The 15,749-nt window shown below is 40.5% G+C and overlaps 1 protein-coding gene across 16 annotated transcripts in view; it reads right to left on the bottom strand.

The window, feature by feature from the left end:
- The window catches only part of trpm3 (transient receptor potential cation channel, subfamily M, member 3), a 501,544-nt gene that overhangs the window by 181,224 nt on the left and 304,571 nt on the right, over positions 1-15,749 (bottom strand). Inside the window, exon 1 of one of the 16 annotated variants that reach the window (XM_073048538.1) lies at positions 8,573-8,690. The exons of 14 other annotated variants lie outside the window; for them this stretch is intronic. The gene's annotated coding sequence lies outside the window, so the exon portion shown is untranslated. Of the gene's footprint in view, positions 1-7,690; positions 7,955-8,572; positions 8,691-15,749 lie in introns of those variants that run through there. One more of the 16 variants, XM_073048537.1, reaches the window with a different exon arrangement.

A 15,749-nucleotide genomic window follows, 5' to 3' on the forward strand; every position in this document is an offset into this window, starting at 1 on the left:
ATTTGAACTTGGGAACCTTCGCTCCAGAGTCCGGTGCTGATATTATTGCACCACCAAGCGGGACATGTTTTGTCCATAAAAACACAGACTGGGGATAACTTGTGTGCATTTCGTTTTTTTCTTCAGTAAGGTGCGCACATATTACGTGGTAGCATGACATAATGCCTTTCTCATACTTTTACATATAATCCATAATGAATTATGTAGACAACAAAGAATGCTTAATCAAACAATATTAATCAAATATTACTGAAATATTAAATAAACCACACTCCTCCCCGGTTAGCTATAAACTCCAACTCAATATACTGTAGAATGTATCTCAACTCAAATATGTAATATATTGCTCTCTAGTCTCTCTCTTTCTCTCTTTTTGTGGATAATGTTTTTCTTAACGAGGGAGGTCACTCTGTTTGCAGGTGAGACATGTGGCTGTGAAACAGTCTCAGATTCTGGGACCTCCTCAGTGGTGTTTGTAGGAGTTGACTCTGGGACTGCAGGAATTGGTTCTGATAGCTCTGGGTACATTTCCTCTCTAAAAATTGACTCTGTTTTCCTCAAATTATCAATGTACCTGATGTCAACTAGAGATGATACAATCTCCATCATGTAGGAGAGTGGTCCAGTTCTGTCATTAATCTTTCCAAGAACCCACTTTTGATCACCTCTGAAGTCCCTTGTCATGACTGCCGTGGATTGAAAATGGACACTAGTGATTGATGATCAGTAATGAGGGTAACCTCCCTCCCATACAAGCACTGCCTGAGTATTGTGTCTAATGTGACCATTTCCTTTGACTTTTTGAAGGCCACCTCACATTGCTTTGTCCATTGCCATTTCTTCCTGATTGGAAGTAATGAGTTCAAGGGGTGGTCCTCAGTAGTCAGGTTTGGCAGGAACCTGTTACTGTCCTGTCGAAGGGTCTCGGCCTGAAACTTCAATGTACTCCTTTCCACAGGTGCTGCTGAGTTCCTCCAGCATTTTGAGTGTGCTGCTTGTCTCTTTTCACATTGCTCAAGGCTACCCAGTCCTGTGTCACTCTAATCATTATAATATTTTTAATCAACAGCATGCAGATCAGTGCTCTTTCTGAAGCTGAAACTTGACATTTTATCTTTTTCTCTTCCCTGTGCAGTCCATTTATTTTTGGCTGCCCAACATGCTCTTTGTTGCATTTTCTGCAAGTTTTGCCTTTAAGTCTGCATTGGTCTGGTGTATGTGAGCCCATGTCACAAGAGTAAGACAATTTGGTTGGCCATGCCTGTTTCTGTTTGGACATTGCAATTTTCTTCACACTCACTTTCGTTCTTGACTGCAACTCAGTTGCACCTCTGGTTGTGTTTTCCACTAAAACAGCGATTTCAACTGCTCTTTTAAATGTTTAAGAGTTTGTGCTTCAGTTAGGAGCCATTTTTGAATCATTTCTTGAGAGATTCCACAAACTAAAGAATCTCTCAGTGCATCATTAAGCCCATCACTAAACTGACAGTGCTCAAATAAACCTCTTCAGTTCAGCTACATCAGCTGACGTGGACTCCCCTTCACTTTGATTCTGCTTAGGAAACCCTAAAGGATTCTGCAATCAACAATGTTATCAGATCTAAATATTCCTGCATTACTTTCTAATGAAATTATATCAGCAAAGCTCATTTCAGCTGGTTTGGTTGGAACAGTCAAACATCTAAGCAAACTGAATGCCTTTCCACCTAATGCACTCAGTAAAACCAGCAGTCGTTCATTGGCTATTTAAAATACTCTTAATTTGCTTAGTATACAAAATACAGTTATTTGTTGTGTAATCAAACGTGACTGTCTTTCCAATGTAGCCAACCATTTCTGCGTTTTTAAAGAAAATTTGATATTATTATCACCCAGTACTCACTGTTTATGAACCCATGAATTTCATCCATTTTCTGCCTTTTCATCAACTCAACCGTCTGTCCCCTTGTGAAGAAAAAAAATTATGCATTTTTTCTTCTCTCTCCCCCTTGCAAAGAAAGAACGTGCTGTGCTGCAACAGGTAGGTAGGTTATCTTGGGTTTGTTTTAAAACTTATTCATCACCACTGTTATGTTTTGTAACAACAAAACATGAAACTAATTGAATGAAAAACACAGAGCCAGGGATACTCGTGTATTTTTAGTTTTTTCCTTCTGTAGGGTGCTCACCTATGATATGGTGGCATAATCACATAATGCCATTTACACACTTTTCCATATTACCTGTATTGAAATATGTGAATAACAAATAATGCTTCATCAAACAGTATATTTATAATATTGATCAAATATTACTGAAATTTTAAATACACAACACCATTACATGCCTTGTTATAGCAGCTCATGGATTCTTCTGGTTGCATTCAAGGGGTAGCTTGGACTGCGGGAGATGTGTGATTGACTTTAACACTGCAGTATAACTGCAACTGTTCATGGTACAGTGACAATGATATCTCTAAAGGCAATTATTTGGCTTTTGTTACTTTCCTCATGTAATTTATAATTACACAGAATACATGAAGTCCACAACACCGTAACCCAATGGGTTTCTGCTAGTGTTAATGCTCTCCCTCCCATGCCTCTTCAATTCCATTTTTTCCTCCTGACCCTTTCTCGCTCACAAGTTTATCTAGCTTCCCCGTAAAGATGTCTCATCCTCTCACTGAATCCTTGATGGCTGAGATAATTCTCACTCCTCTTAAAGCAGAAATGATCAGCTACTACAGATGCCATGATACTTACGATTGTCAGTGATAGTCAGCCCCACATTTAAAACGTGGCTACATATCCATCTCTTTCATAACCTCAATCTCCTTACTCACTCCATTCGATTCCTTCCCAACCACTCTTGTTTTCTAAGATAACAAAAGCTCCAACTGTATCCATACTGTCCTGATAATATCTTTTTCTAATATTTCAGCAGCACATCGATGTAAACTTTCTTTAAAGGATGATTCAACTACCCGTCACATTTGTCATGGCAAATATCCCAGCAGAAGAGGGAACAGAGATGAAATTTAATCCAAACAAGTGGAAACACTTTGAGAAGTCAAATTTTGGAGAGACATACAGAGTTATTGGCTGAGACTTCAGGTGTATTAATACACGAGCGGGACCTTGGGATGCAAGTCCATATCTCGCTGAAAGTGTAGCACAGGTGGATAGGGTAGTGACAAAGGCAAAGGCGTTTGGTACGATTGCCTTCATAAGCCAAGGCACTGAGTATAAGATCTGTGACATCATGTTGCAGCTGTAAGACTGCTCTTGGAGTACTCTGTACAGTTCAGATTGTCACACTCCAGGAATGAGGTGGCAGCAACAGAAAGCGTGCAGGGAAAAATCACCAGGATGTTGCCTGGGATGGAAGGTTATATTTATACGGAGAGTTTGGACATTCTGGGGTTATTCTCAGTGAAATGTAAAAGGCAGAGTGGTGACTTGTAGAAGCTTATAAGATAATGAGGGGCTTAGACAGATCCGTTTTCCCTGGACAGGGAAATCTAGAACTTGAGGGCACAAGTTTAAGGTGAGCGAGATGTCTATTAAAGGAGCTGAGGGTTAAGTTAAAATATCCAGCGAAGCATAGTTGGCTATCTGGAATGAACTGCCAGAGGAGGCAGTAGAGGCAAATACAAGTGCCAACATTTAAAATACATTAAGACAGGTACGGGGATAACAAAGACATAAAGCTAAACACAGGCAAATGGGATTAACACAGAGAAGCATCATGGATGTCATAGACAAGCTGGGCCATGCTGTACGATTTTATGATTCTAGAGAAGATCTGATTTTAGGAGACCCTTTCCCAACCTCAGCAACCCAAGCAACTGGGCAGATATTCATCAGGTTTAAGGGTTAGAAAATGGGCGTTATCAGTGCTGAGAAGGAAGTATAAATTCAACTGGCTTAATTTAATATTAAAATTTAAAATCAAAATAAAGAAGGAACACCGGAAGAAGCAAAATGGAGAAACTAAGCTGGAACTTGCTGAGAATACTACGGAGTTAATTAAATACTTTGATTGTTATAAAATAGAATCTGCTAAATTCCACACAGGAAGATCAAACAATTGTGTAATTAAAAAATAAATATTGCCTAGGAAAAACTCTCTTGGTTATACTTCTTGACGCTATTACTATGGCTTTGCTGAACTATGTAAATTGATAACACAGATGTCATCTCCCTCTAATTTTATAGTCTGGAAGACTAGCATCATAGATCAATGTGCCCACAATGGCTTCTATAGTCAACAAATAAAGTCAGAACGAGATTAGGGAATTGATAAAATATATTTTTCCTGGTAATCATTTGATCAACATGTCACCTTGCATGACAGGTATATTCCTTGACTGCTTTTCAAGGTATTTGGAACCTATGGTGACATTTTCAGTGATTTAGTGGAATACCAGACATGCTTCCAGTAACAGAAGGGAAGCATCTCCTTCATTTAAATCATATGTGTCAAACACAAGGCCCGCGGGCCATATGCAGCCCGGCGTACAATTATATCCGGCCCGCGAGATCATTTTAGATAGATCTATTATTTTAATTATTATTGGCCCGGCGATATGAAGCGCTGATAACACACAAACTACAGATCCCATAATGCAGCGCAACAGCTGCCGATAGGCTACCCGGGAACATTCCCGCGTCAAGCGTCTGTTGCTGTATACAACGCTATTCTGAAGTCAAAGCTAACCCCTAACAATGGCGAAGAGAAAAGTTGATTCTGAAAAAAGAGTCTTTCAAAACTGATGGGTTGCTGAGTATAGTTTGTGAGATAGCCACTGATTTAAGAACACAATTGATTGAAAGAAGCAACCCATTTATTGCATACACGCTTGCTGTGGATGAAAGTGCTGATATGATGGACACTGCACAGCTGGCTATCTTCATCCGAGGAGTGGACTCCAATTTGTGCGTTACAGAGGAAATATTGAACATTAAATTGATGCACGGGATGACAGGAAAAGACATTTTTGAAAATGTAGGTCAAAGTGTAACCGACATGAAATTGCCCTGGGACAAACTTATTGGACTTACAACAGATGGAGCACCGGCGATGTGCGGTGAAAAAAGTGGACTAGTGGGAAGGATGCGGGTAAAGATGCAGGAGGAGAACTGTACTGGTGAGTTAACAACATATCACTGCATCATACACCAAGAAACGCTGTGTGGTAAAGTCCTCAAGATGGAACATGTAATGAGCACTGTAACACAAGCCGTAAACTTTATCCGAGCTAAAGGTTTAAATCACCAGGAATTTCAGTCTTTTATGCGGGAAATAGATTCAGAGTTTGCCGACATTCCTTATCATACAGAGGTGCGTTGGCTGAGTCGGGGAAAAGTTCTCAATAGAGTTTTTAAGCTCAACAAGGAAATCTGTCAGTTCATGGACAGTAAAGGAAAAGTCTCCACAGTTTTGCGGGATGAAAAGTGGAAATGTGAGTTGGCGTTTCTGGCTGACATAACAATACATCTCAGCGTCTTAAACCTTCAGCTCCAGGGACGTGACCGCATGATCACTGACATGTATGATGCAGTGAAGGCATTTCAAGTGAAGCTGCTCTTATGGGAGACACAAATGCACCAGTGCAACTTGCCTCATTTTCCCTGTTGCCAAGTAATGTTGAACCAGGTCGGCGCAATGATGTTCCCAAATGCGCACTTTGCTGATAAACTGAGCGCACTTCGCACTGAGTTCGCACGGCGCTTTGGTGACTTTGAAGCACAAAAAATTAATTTCGAGCTGCTTCGCAACCCATTTGCCATCGACGTGGAAACTGCACCTGTACAGATTCAGATGGAGCTGATAGAGCTGCAGTGTAATGGGACACTAAAGGCAAAATACGACACTGCAGGGCCCGTACAGTTTATTCGCTCCATTCCTGAAGCAATGCCTCAGCTCCGTCTACATGCGGCTTGAACCTTGTGCATGTTTGGTAGCACACATCTGTGTGAGAAGCTTTTCTCAGTGATGAAGATTAACAAAACATCACACAGGAGTCGTCTCACTGATGAACACCTGCAGTCCATCCTGAGAATCTCCACAACACAGAACCTTACACCAAACCTAAACGAACTTATTGCCAAGAAAAGATGCCAAGCATCCAGCTCTGACAAAACGGCATAAGAGCAAAAAAAACTGAGTGTTTTGATTTGTTGTTGTTTTAACTTTTGCTGAAAAGCACAAATTTTATTTATATTTTCAGGGTTTTTTTGCAGCATGCTCATATTTCTAACTTGTATAATACTGACAGGAGATATTTTTATGGAGAGCAAAATATTTAAGTTATTTAAAGTTTTAGTTTATTTTTCTGGAATAATATTCCTGTCTGTTTTTATTCATATTTATGTTCAAAAAATGTTTAGTTTTAGTGTGTTCAATAAATGTTTATCCTGTTCGGCCCGCGACCTAAAGTGTGCTTTGAGTTTTGGCCCCATGTGCAATTGAGTTCGACACCTCTGATTTAAATGGTCAGAGAAAAATCTCAAAAACAATTTTAACTTATGTGACAGTTTTAATGTGGTGAGACTTTCCAAGGTGCTCCATTGAGCAAAAGCTGAGAACTAACCATGAAAAGAAATTTAAGGGTAGTTGCAAAAGTTTGGTCAAAGTATCCATTTTCATAAAGCTTCTTATAGGCAGAGAGAGAGGTAGAGAGACACAGAAAGCTAGAGAGCTAATTCTAGAGCCTAAGACTGCGACGACTGAAGGCATGCCGACCAACATTAAAATCAGATAAGAGAGCAAATTTGAATACCACAGAAATTGAAGAGAATTGTAGCGCTAGAGAAGATGAAACAAAAGAGGCATCTGAGGTCAAGGAAGTTTTAATATTAAGCTGGTAACTAGCTGAAACCCATTCTGCCAGCAATGGAATGATGGATTAACAGGACCTGGTATGAGTTAAAACATCATCGCTGCAGGTTCTGATGAGCTCTGATTTAGTCAATGAAACTGAGGCGGTGTTCTTTACAATTTCAAATTGTACATTTTCCATGTATTTCATTGAAATAAAAATCAATCACAATTCTAAACCAGCAAGACACCTTGTTAATTTTCCTTTTAACTACAGCAGATTCCGTTCAGGGAATACATTGAAAATCAGCCATTTGCACATTATTTCTTGAAGCAACTGCTGGACTAGATCTCTTCTTCTTATATTTGCAGAAAGAACAGAATATTTTTAGAGAGGATGAACAAAGCTAATAAATAGAACTTCCCTGAAACAGAGACACTAGGAGTCTCGCAAAAAAACTTGTTAGAGTTCTGAACAACTCACAGCCAGTGACTTGCTGACACTTCCAGGTACATTCTACTTTGATGCTTAACATTTAAGGAACCTCAATGAATGTAAAACTGTTTTCAAAGTTTCAAGAAAAAACATTTAAGATAAAAGTTTCTGCAATATCTGAAACTACTCCAAAAAAATTCCTTGTGATGTGTTCTGCCTCTTGAAAGAAAACGTACTCTGTTGCAACAGAAGAGAAAGAATAATTTCTTTCTGTTGTTGCCTACTGATTCTACAGCAACTGTCAAAAGCAAAGATAGCAGCAGACTCCAGAGCTAAAGTTAGTGATTAAAAACATAAGTCACTGTGAAAATCTGTGCACATTGCCTCTATTTTGCATAATGCAGCAATGGATATAACTTCTTTAAAATATTCATAAATATACAGTACCAGTACCTGTGCAAAGTCTTCAGAAAATAACCAAGTTCTCTCCTGTGTGCATCTCCACTGCTCAGCAGCCCTTCACACATCACTGTCTGCTTCTAGCTGTGCAAGCAGAAGACAGCCCACTCAACTCTGGGCATGTACTTGTTTAAACACACACACACACACACACACACACACACACACACACACACACACACACACACACACACACACACACACACACACACACACACACACACACACGCGCACACACAGTGATTGGGCTGTATTCTGATGTACTGCTAGGACTAGGTATGTTTTAGAAGCTCTGCCAACATTTATTTCCCCTTATAAAGCAAATTTGAGTTTGACTATTTAATCCACAAACAAAAGACTCAACATTTCCCTCGGTCCTGCCTCGAATATTTTTTTAAATGCATTTATGTATAAACCCTGCTCAGAGGATGCTTAGCCGTTTTATATTATGAACTCAGCAAGCTAATCCCTGGAGAAATAGCATGCTAATACCACAAAATTAATCTGCATTTGAGCCAAGATATTATTAATCTCAGGAACAATGGAATCACATAACAACATATCTTTATGTGGGCTGAACTCGATCCTCAGGTACCCAAGTCAAGTCAGCAAATCAGAAGCAAAGCACTTGTTCAACCTAATAAAAATCTAATAAAGAAGTTAATAAAAGTTGCAATGCAGTAAGTTTAAGTTTTGCAAACAGCCAGTTTATTTTTGATTAGGGGGTTGAATGAAGGTCCCGCAAAAACTTGTAGAGTACTTTGTGAAGAATTCTAATTCACACCAAGGGGAACCAGCTGATGAAGGAGCAAATTGCAAGAATCACTGCACAAAAAGACAAAAGAACCTTGTTTCAGAATAATTACAGATACCTACTGATGACTCGGATCCTGCTCACTTTGCAAGCTGATTTTGCTGTTTTCTTCTGTGCTGGATGTTACAGGAGCATCTTCCTCAGCTCATTTCACACAAGCAGAGTTAAGCTTGCAGTGCTAACATCTGAGTTTGGGTCACTTTATCTACTTGTGCGCTGGCCTTGCTCCATCCATTCTTTACTTCAATCAATCAGTTCTTTTTTTTACTTTCTTGCACAAATGCCTGATCTTATTTAAGAAACTGGCATTCATAGGTCAAGCACATGTGAAAATACAGAACTCTTTGATTTAGTCTGCAAGTCTCATGATAGTTAATGCCTTGAGCAGTCCCATGATTTTAATCCATTTATCAAGGCAGTCAGAAGACTGGTTTTGCTTTGAGCCATCTTAGTGTTGTTGACTTCAGTATTCAGGAAACCTTAAATGGGTTATAGGTTATCCAATCGCTGTTGTCCATGGCCTGAATTTCTTAAGTCTTGTTTATCCATTACCTTTCTGTTCACTGAATAAACAAACTTCTTGCCAGCTAATGCCTCAGCTTAAAGAATTTTCTCTCTATCTTCAAATCTCTCCTTTGCTTTTTATTGAGATAAATATAATTATTTATTTATTGAGAGCTGTGCTGCCCAGCAATCCCCTGGTTTTAACCCTAGCCTAGTCACAGGACAATTTACAACGACCAATTAACCTATTATCCGGTACGCCTTTGAACTGCGGAAGGAAAGTGGAGCATCTGGAGGAAGCCCGCACAGTCACAGGGAGAACACACAAACATCCAACCGGCAGTGGCGGGAACTGAACCCAGGTCACTGGCAGTGTAAAGCCTTATGCTAACCACTACGCCCTTTGAAAGGCCTTATATCTGTAATCTCCCCCAGGCCGGCCTACGTCTAACCCATTCATATCCATGTGCTCCTTCATTCTGAGACCACGGTCATCCCTGTACTTAACTGCTCCATCACCAGTAACAATGCCTTCACCTGCTGGGAACTTGACCTCTAGAAATCCTTCCTTAATGCCACTTGCTTCTCTTGTTCCCTCTCTCCATTTCAGATGATCACAATAAATTAATTCTTAGATCAAAACCTTCTTGTGTTCAGTTCTGGTCGCCTCACTACAGGAAGGATGTGGAAACCATATAAAGGGTGCAGAGGAGATTTACAAGGATATTCAAACAATAACACACACAAAATGCTGGTGGAGCACAGCAGGCCAGGCAGCATCTATAGGGAGAAGTGCTGTCGACGTTTTGGGCCGAGACCCTTCGAAGACCCAACGAAGGGTCTCGGCCCAAAATGTCGACAGCACTTCTCCCTATAGATGCTGCCTGGCCTGCTGTGCTCCACCAGCATTTTGTGTGTGTTATTGTTTGAATTTCCAGCATCTGCAGATTTCCTCGTGTTTACAAGGATATTGCCTGGATTGGGGAGCATGCCTTATGAGAATAGATTGAGTGAACACGGCCTTTTCTCCTTGGAGCAAAGGAGGATGAGAAATGACCTGAGAGAGGTGTATAAGATGATGAGAGAAGTTGATCGTGTGGATAGTCAGAGGCTTTTTTTTCCCAGGGCTGAAGTGGCTAATATGAGAGGGCATAGTTTCAAGATGCTTGGAAGTAGGTACAGAAGGGACGTCAGGAGTAAGTTTTTCACACAGACTGGAGGGTGCGTGGAATGGGCTGCCAGCAATGGTGGTGGAGGCGGATCCAATAGGGTCTCTTATGAGACTCTTAGGTAGGTACATAGAGCTTAGAAAAATAGAGGGCTATGCGGGAGGGAAATTTTAGACAGTTTCATTGTGGGCCAAAGGGCCTCCTGTAATTTGCTGTAGATTTCTATGTTCCATGTTCAAGCATTTGCTCACATTCCATAATGATGCCTTAAAAAGCATTAATTTATGCTCATTAACATGAACGTGGATCATGGTGTGCCTTGTTAGAAGCACTAAATAAAGGGAATTGTTAGCTTTGTTTCAGTCCTTACAAGAAAATCATTGAAAAGTATTTTTTTAGTCTGTGGGATTTCAGGAACATCCTCATTAGATGCCTTTGCTGTGTGCATCAGGACATAGATTACTTTTAGGATAGCTTGGAGCTTTAGAATATATTTCAGTTCACCCTACTTCTTTGCATATATTTCCACAGTGAAATTACAACAACAACAACTTGTGCTTACATGACAACCTGTCAAATAAAAATTGATAATCCAGTCACCAAAGGAAATATTTGGACAGATGTTCAAAAACTTGGTCAATGAGCTAGTTTTAAAGGGAAATAGAGAGGTGGTGAAAATTAGTGAAGGAATTCCAAAGGTTTGGAAATTGAAGACACATCCGACAACATTTCAAAGACAATCAAGAAGTCAAAGTTGACTGATACCTTGAAGAGTTGTGTAGTTGAAGGAGGCTATTAGAGATGAAGTCGGGTGTGATCATATGGGGGAAGGGGTGGAAGAAGATTGGAATTTTAAGATGTATGTGTTGCTAAGCCATGAGCATGTACCAACTATGAAGCACAGAGGTGGGGGCCAGGAAGGAATCGGTGTGGTTCACATCATGGGCTGCAGCTCTTTGAAGAGCTCCAAGTTGTTTGGAAAGTGTGAATGAGGAAGGCAGATCGATAGTCTGTCAGCATCTGGAAGAACATGGACAAGGGCTTCTGCAGCTGGTGGGCAGAGGCAGACCAGAAGTTAGGTAGTGTTAAAAAAGTGGAAGAAGGCAGCATTAGGAAACTTTACTGCAAGGAGAGGCTGTTGTTAGAAGAAATCCTCAGCCTCAGGTAGTGGAGGATAGGAAACACTTGCTTATCACAGTAAGGAAGCCTCTCAGTGACTCACATAAGAAAGGGGATCACCATCATAGAAAGCATCCTCCTCAATGTGGAGCAGATCAAGGAGATGAATGGCCTACTACTGTTTCTGCATTCCGTTTATCATCATCAGCTGCATCAAAACTACCATATTAACACCTCTGCTTTTATTCATTTGGAGTTGAATGTTACTCCTGTGGATTAATCAGTAGGGAGGGATGATTCCCATGGAACAGTTAAACCAAATGCCTGACAGCCTGTTGCCTCTGACTTAAGGCCTCCAATGACACTATAAAAGTTACTGCATTTGCATCTCTACATCACCAAAACCTCAAATGATCAAAAGTCATAAGGTTATAAAGAAAGCTTTTTGCTTTTGACATATTGGCTTTCATAAATCAAAATATTAAGTACAGGACATGGGATGTTATTTTGAAGTTGTATAAGACATTGGTGAGGCCTAATTTGGAGTTTTGTGTGCAGTTTTGGTCACTCACCTACAGGAAAGACGTAAATAAGGTTCAAAGATCACAGAGAAAATTTACAAGGATGTTGCCGGGTCTGGAGGAACTGAGTTATAAGGAAAGATTAAATAGGTTAGGACTTTATTCCTTGGAACATAGAAGATTGAAGGGAGATTTGATAGAAGTATACAAAATTATGAGAGGTATAGATAGAAAGCAAACTTTTTTCACTGAGGTTGGGTGGGACTACAACTAGAGGGTGGAAAGTGAAATGCTTAAGGGGAACATGAGGGGGAACGTCTTCACTCAGAGAATTGAGCCAGTGTAGAATGAGCTGTCAGCACAAGTGGTGCATGCAATTTTGATTTTAACATTTAAGAGAAATTTGGATAGGTACATGAACGGCAGGGGTATGGAGGACTATGGTCCGGGTACAGGTCGATGGGAGTGGGCAGATTAAATGCAGTGGATGGACCAAAGGACCTGTTTCAGTGCTGTACTCTTCCCTGACTTTATTATGATCACTGCCTCCTGAGGGTCCCTTTAGCACCTTTCCCCAGTGTGCTCAGCCACAAGCTGCTCTAAAAAGCCATCTCGTAGGCATTTTACGAATTCCCTCCCTTGGGATCCGCCACCAAGCTGGTTTTCCCAATCTACCCACATATTGAAATTCCCCATCACTATCGTAATATTTACCCAATTTATATGCCTTTTCTGTCTCCAATTGTAATTGTACCCCACATCCTGGCTGCTATTTGGAGGCCCGTATATAAGTCCCATCAGGGTCTTTTCTAAAATTAAACATCAACTGTTTATTTCCCTCCTTGGATGCTGCCTGACCTGCTGAGTTCCTTCAGCATTTTGTGTGTGTGTTTTCAAGACTTCCAGCTCCTTCACAATCTCTTGTATCTGCAAACATTTTATTTATTTAGTGACACAGTGGGCTCTTTTGGCCCTTTAAGCAACCCCAATATAAGCCTAACCTACCCATGGGACAATTCACAATGACTTATTAACCTACCTGGTAAGTGTTTGAACTATGAAAGGAAACTGGAGCGCCCTGGGAAAGCTCATGCATTCCACCGGAAGGACATACAAACTCCTTGTAAAAGATGCTAGAATTGAACTCTGGACACCAACGCCCCAAGATGGAATAGTGTCGTGCTAACCACTACACTACCGAGGTATTCACTTAGTCACCAGGCATAATGTCTCTGACCCCTGCCTTGGGACAACATATGACCAGACAAAACAACAAAGAATAGTGTTCAGATTTTGACAACGACCTATTGTGAAACTATGAGGATAGCAACATAAGAAATAAGAAGCAACCACACACAAAATGCTGGAAGAACTCAGCAGCATCTATGGAAATGAATAAATAGTCAATGTTTCAGACCCAGAAGAGGTAAGAGACCAGAGTGAGGAACAGAAGAGAAGGGGAAGGGGAGGGAAGGAGAACTTTACTGGAAGGAGAAATTAATATTCATGCCATCAGGTTGGAGGCTATCCAGACGGAATATAAGGATCTTGTGTATGTTGCTTTGGATTTCCAGCATCTACATTTTTTTGTGTTTATATGATATAATAGCCAGAGGAGGGCAAGAAGAAAAAGTTCCCCGAAGTTCAAAGCAGTGCTGTAAATGATTTTACCAGATGATTACTGACCTCCTTTCTAACTTGCCTTGCTGTTGCAGGCTCCGTGCAGATGTCCATAAACAAATAAAATAATTTCCAGCATTATTTATCACGTTTGGTGCTTGTTGCAGGTGGAATGCAGAAACTCAGTAAGTATCAATTCGTTTCCTGGATAATTCTGAGATACTAGAAGTAAGCTGTTTAATTATATACAGACAGACTCCCTCATCAGCAGTGCTGATTGCATTAAGCGATGCAGTGGTTACAAGACTGGCAAGATGGGGTACTGAACTGCTGGTCTTATGATCAAGAGACAAGAGTTGAAACCCTAACATTGGACTATTTATATTAATTAATTCAGCCATTCAAATATTCTGGAATATAAAAGTTAGTAATTATTTTGGCCATGAATGGTTGTCATTAAAAGGTATTTTGGTTCACTTATGCCCTTCATGAGAGCTGATCTACCAAACTCACCTGCAGTGTGACTCCAGAATCTGCTGGTCCTAACCGCTGTTGGAAGTGGTGAGGATGGTCCTAGTTCAGGGGACGACTGGGCTGTAAGTACCCACATCCCAACTAGCCCAGTGGATGCTAGAGCCCTGCAATGGTGGTTTCTAAAGTGGGGATATTAAAAATTGAGCCATTGCCTTTCAAATAAACACCCTTCCACCATCCAGAAGACCTAGTATTCTTGAATCAAATGATTAAAGTGGATCTTCTGAGAAAAAGTCTGAATATTGCTGCTTTTCAGGAGCCTTTTCCCACCGCCTCCCTTCCTCACTCCTCACACTATCCTGTTCCTTTCCCATTTTTGCATTGATCCAACTTCCCTTTAAGCATATTTCTGCTAATTGCTCCGATCGTTGCTTGTCGTCTCAGCACTCTCAGAGTGAAGATATTAATTCGCTACTATGTTCCTGGTGGACTATCTTAATTTAATGTTCGTGACTCTTCCCACAAGAGGAAACAAATTTCCTTTGCCACTCTACAAAACCCCCTCAAAACTTAAAAGAATTCTATTAGGTCAACTGTCGGCCTCGTTTTCTATGGAAAAGAAACTTAGCCTCTTCAGATTAGAGCAAATTTCAGAGAGAGTAACATAAAACAAAAGAAACATTGTGTGAGGGCGGCAAAATACAAGCTTGTTTAGTATGTACAAAAGAAATTCTTCTGTCTGGATGGGCTGCTAATAAATCTTAAACCACCACGCCTAAAATGCAAAAGGAATTCAATTCCGCAGCACATTCCTCTAATGTCACAGCAGGTACTTGCAACACAACTTGTAGCTTATTACTTAAACTTTGTTTCAGTCAGAAATTTCTATCTGCATTGCTGTGGGATTTAACCTAAAACGGATTAAACCTTTCATTAAGCTTGTGTTAATTAGTGCTCCAGAGCACTGTAAACCCCTGTTCGCTGCAAGGGATTAGTCTGTTTGCTAAAGGTTCTGCTCAGAGTAACCAGTGGGTGATCATGGCAATGAGAAGCTGGATGGACCAATTTCTCTCTCAGTATCCAACAAGCCAGGTCCAATTTAACCTTTCAAACCTATGGGAACGTTTTTGCTCCCAGTAACTTGTCAAGGTTTCCTTTTACAAATAACTAATCCCTGCTCGCAATCAGGTTTACTGGGTAATGTAATACTTCATCATCCAGTCCTAAATCTTCCTCTTGGTTTGCACTGTCAGTTGAAAAGTGCATTAAAAGTACAAAACTTGTAGAATATATAATAAAGAATGACTGGCCCAAAGCAAAAAAAAATCTACTGGAGGAGCTCAGCAAATTAAGACCATAATATGCAGGAGCAGAATTAGGCCATTTGGCGCACTGAGTCGGCTCCACCACTTCAGTGTGGCTGATCATCCATTTCTCCTCTCAGCCTCATTCTCCCCCTCCATATCTGTTCATGCCCAGACTAATCAAGAATCTATCAACCTCTGCTTTAAATATACATAAAGACTTGGCCTCCACAGCTGTCTGTGGCAACGAATACCACAGATTCATTACTCTCTAGATAAAGAAATTCCTCCTCACCTCCATTCCTCTATTCTAAGGCTGTGCCCTCTGGTCTTAGACACTCCCTCCATAGGAAACAACCCCTCCAGATCCACTCTATCAAGGTCTTCCACCATTTGATAGGTTTCAATTAAGTCACCCCTGATTCGTCTGAATTCCAGTGAATACAGGTGCAGAGCCATCAAACACTCTTCATATGACAAGCCATTTGATCCTGGAATCATTTTCATGAACCTCCTTTGAAGCCTCTC

This window comes from Hemitrygon akajei, chromosome 6, assembly GCF_048418815.1.
Source record: "Hemitrygon akajei chromosome 6, sHemAka1.3, whole genome shotgun sequence".
NCBI classification, from domain to species: Eukaryota; Metazoa; Chordata; class Chondrichthyes; order Myliobatiformes; family Dasyatidae; genus Hemitrygon; species Hemitrygon akajei.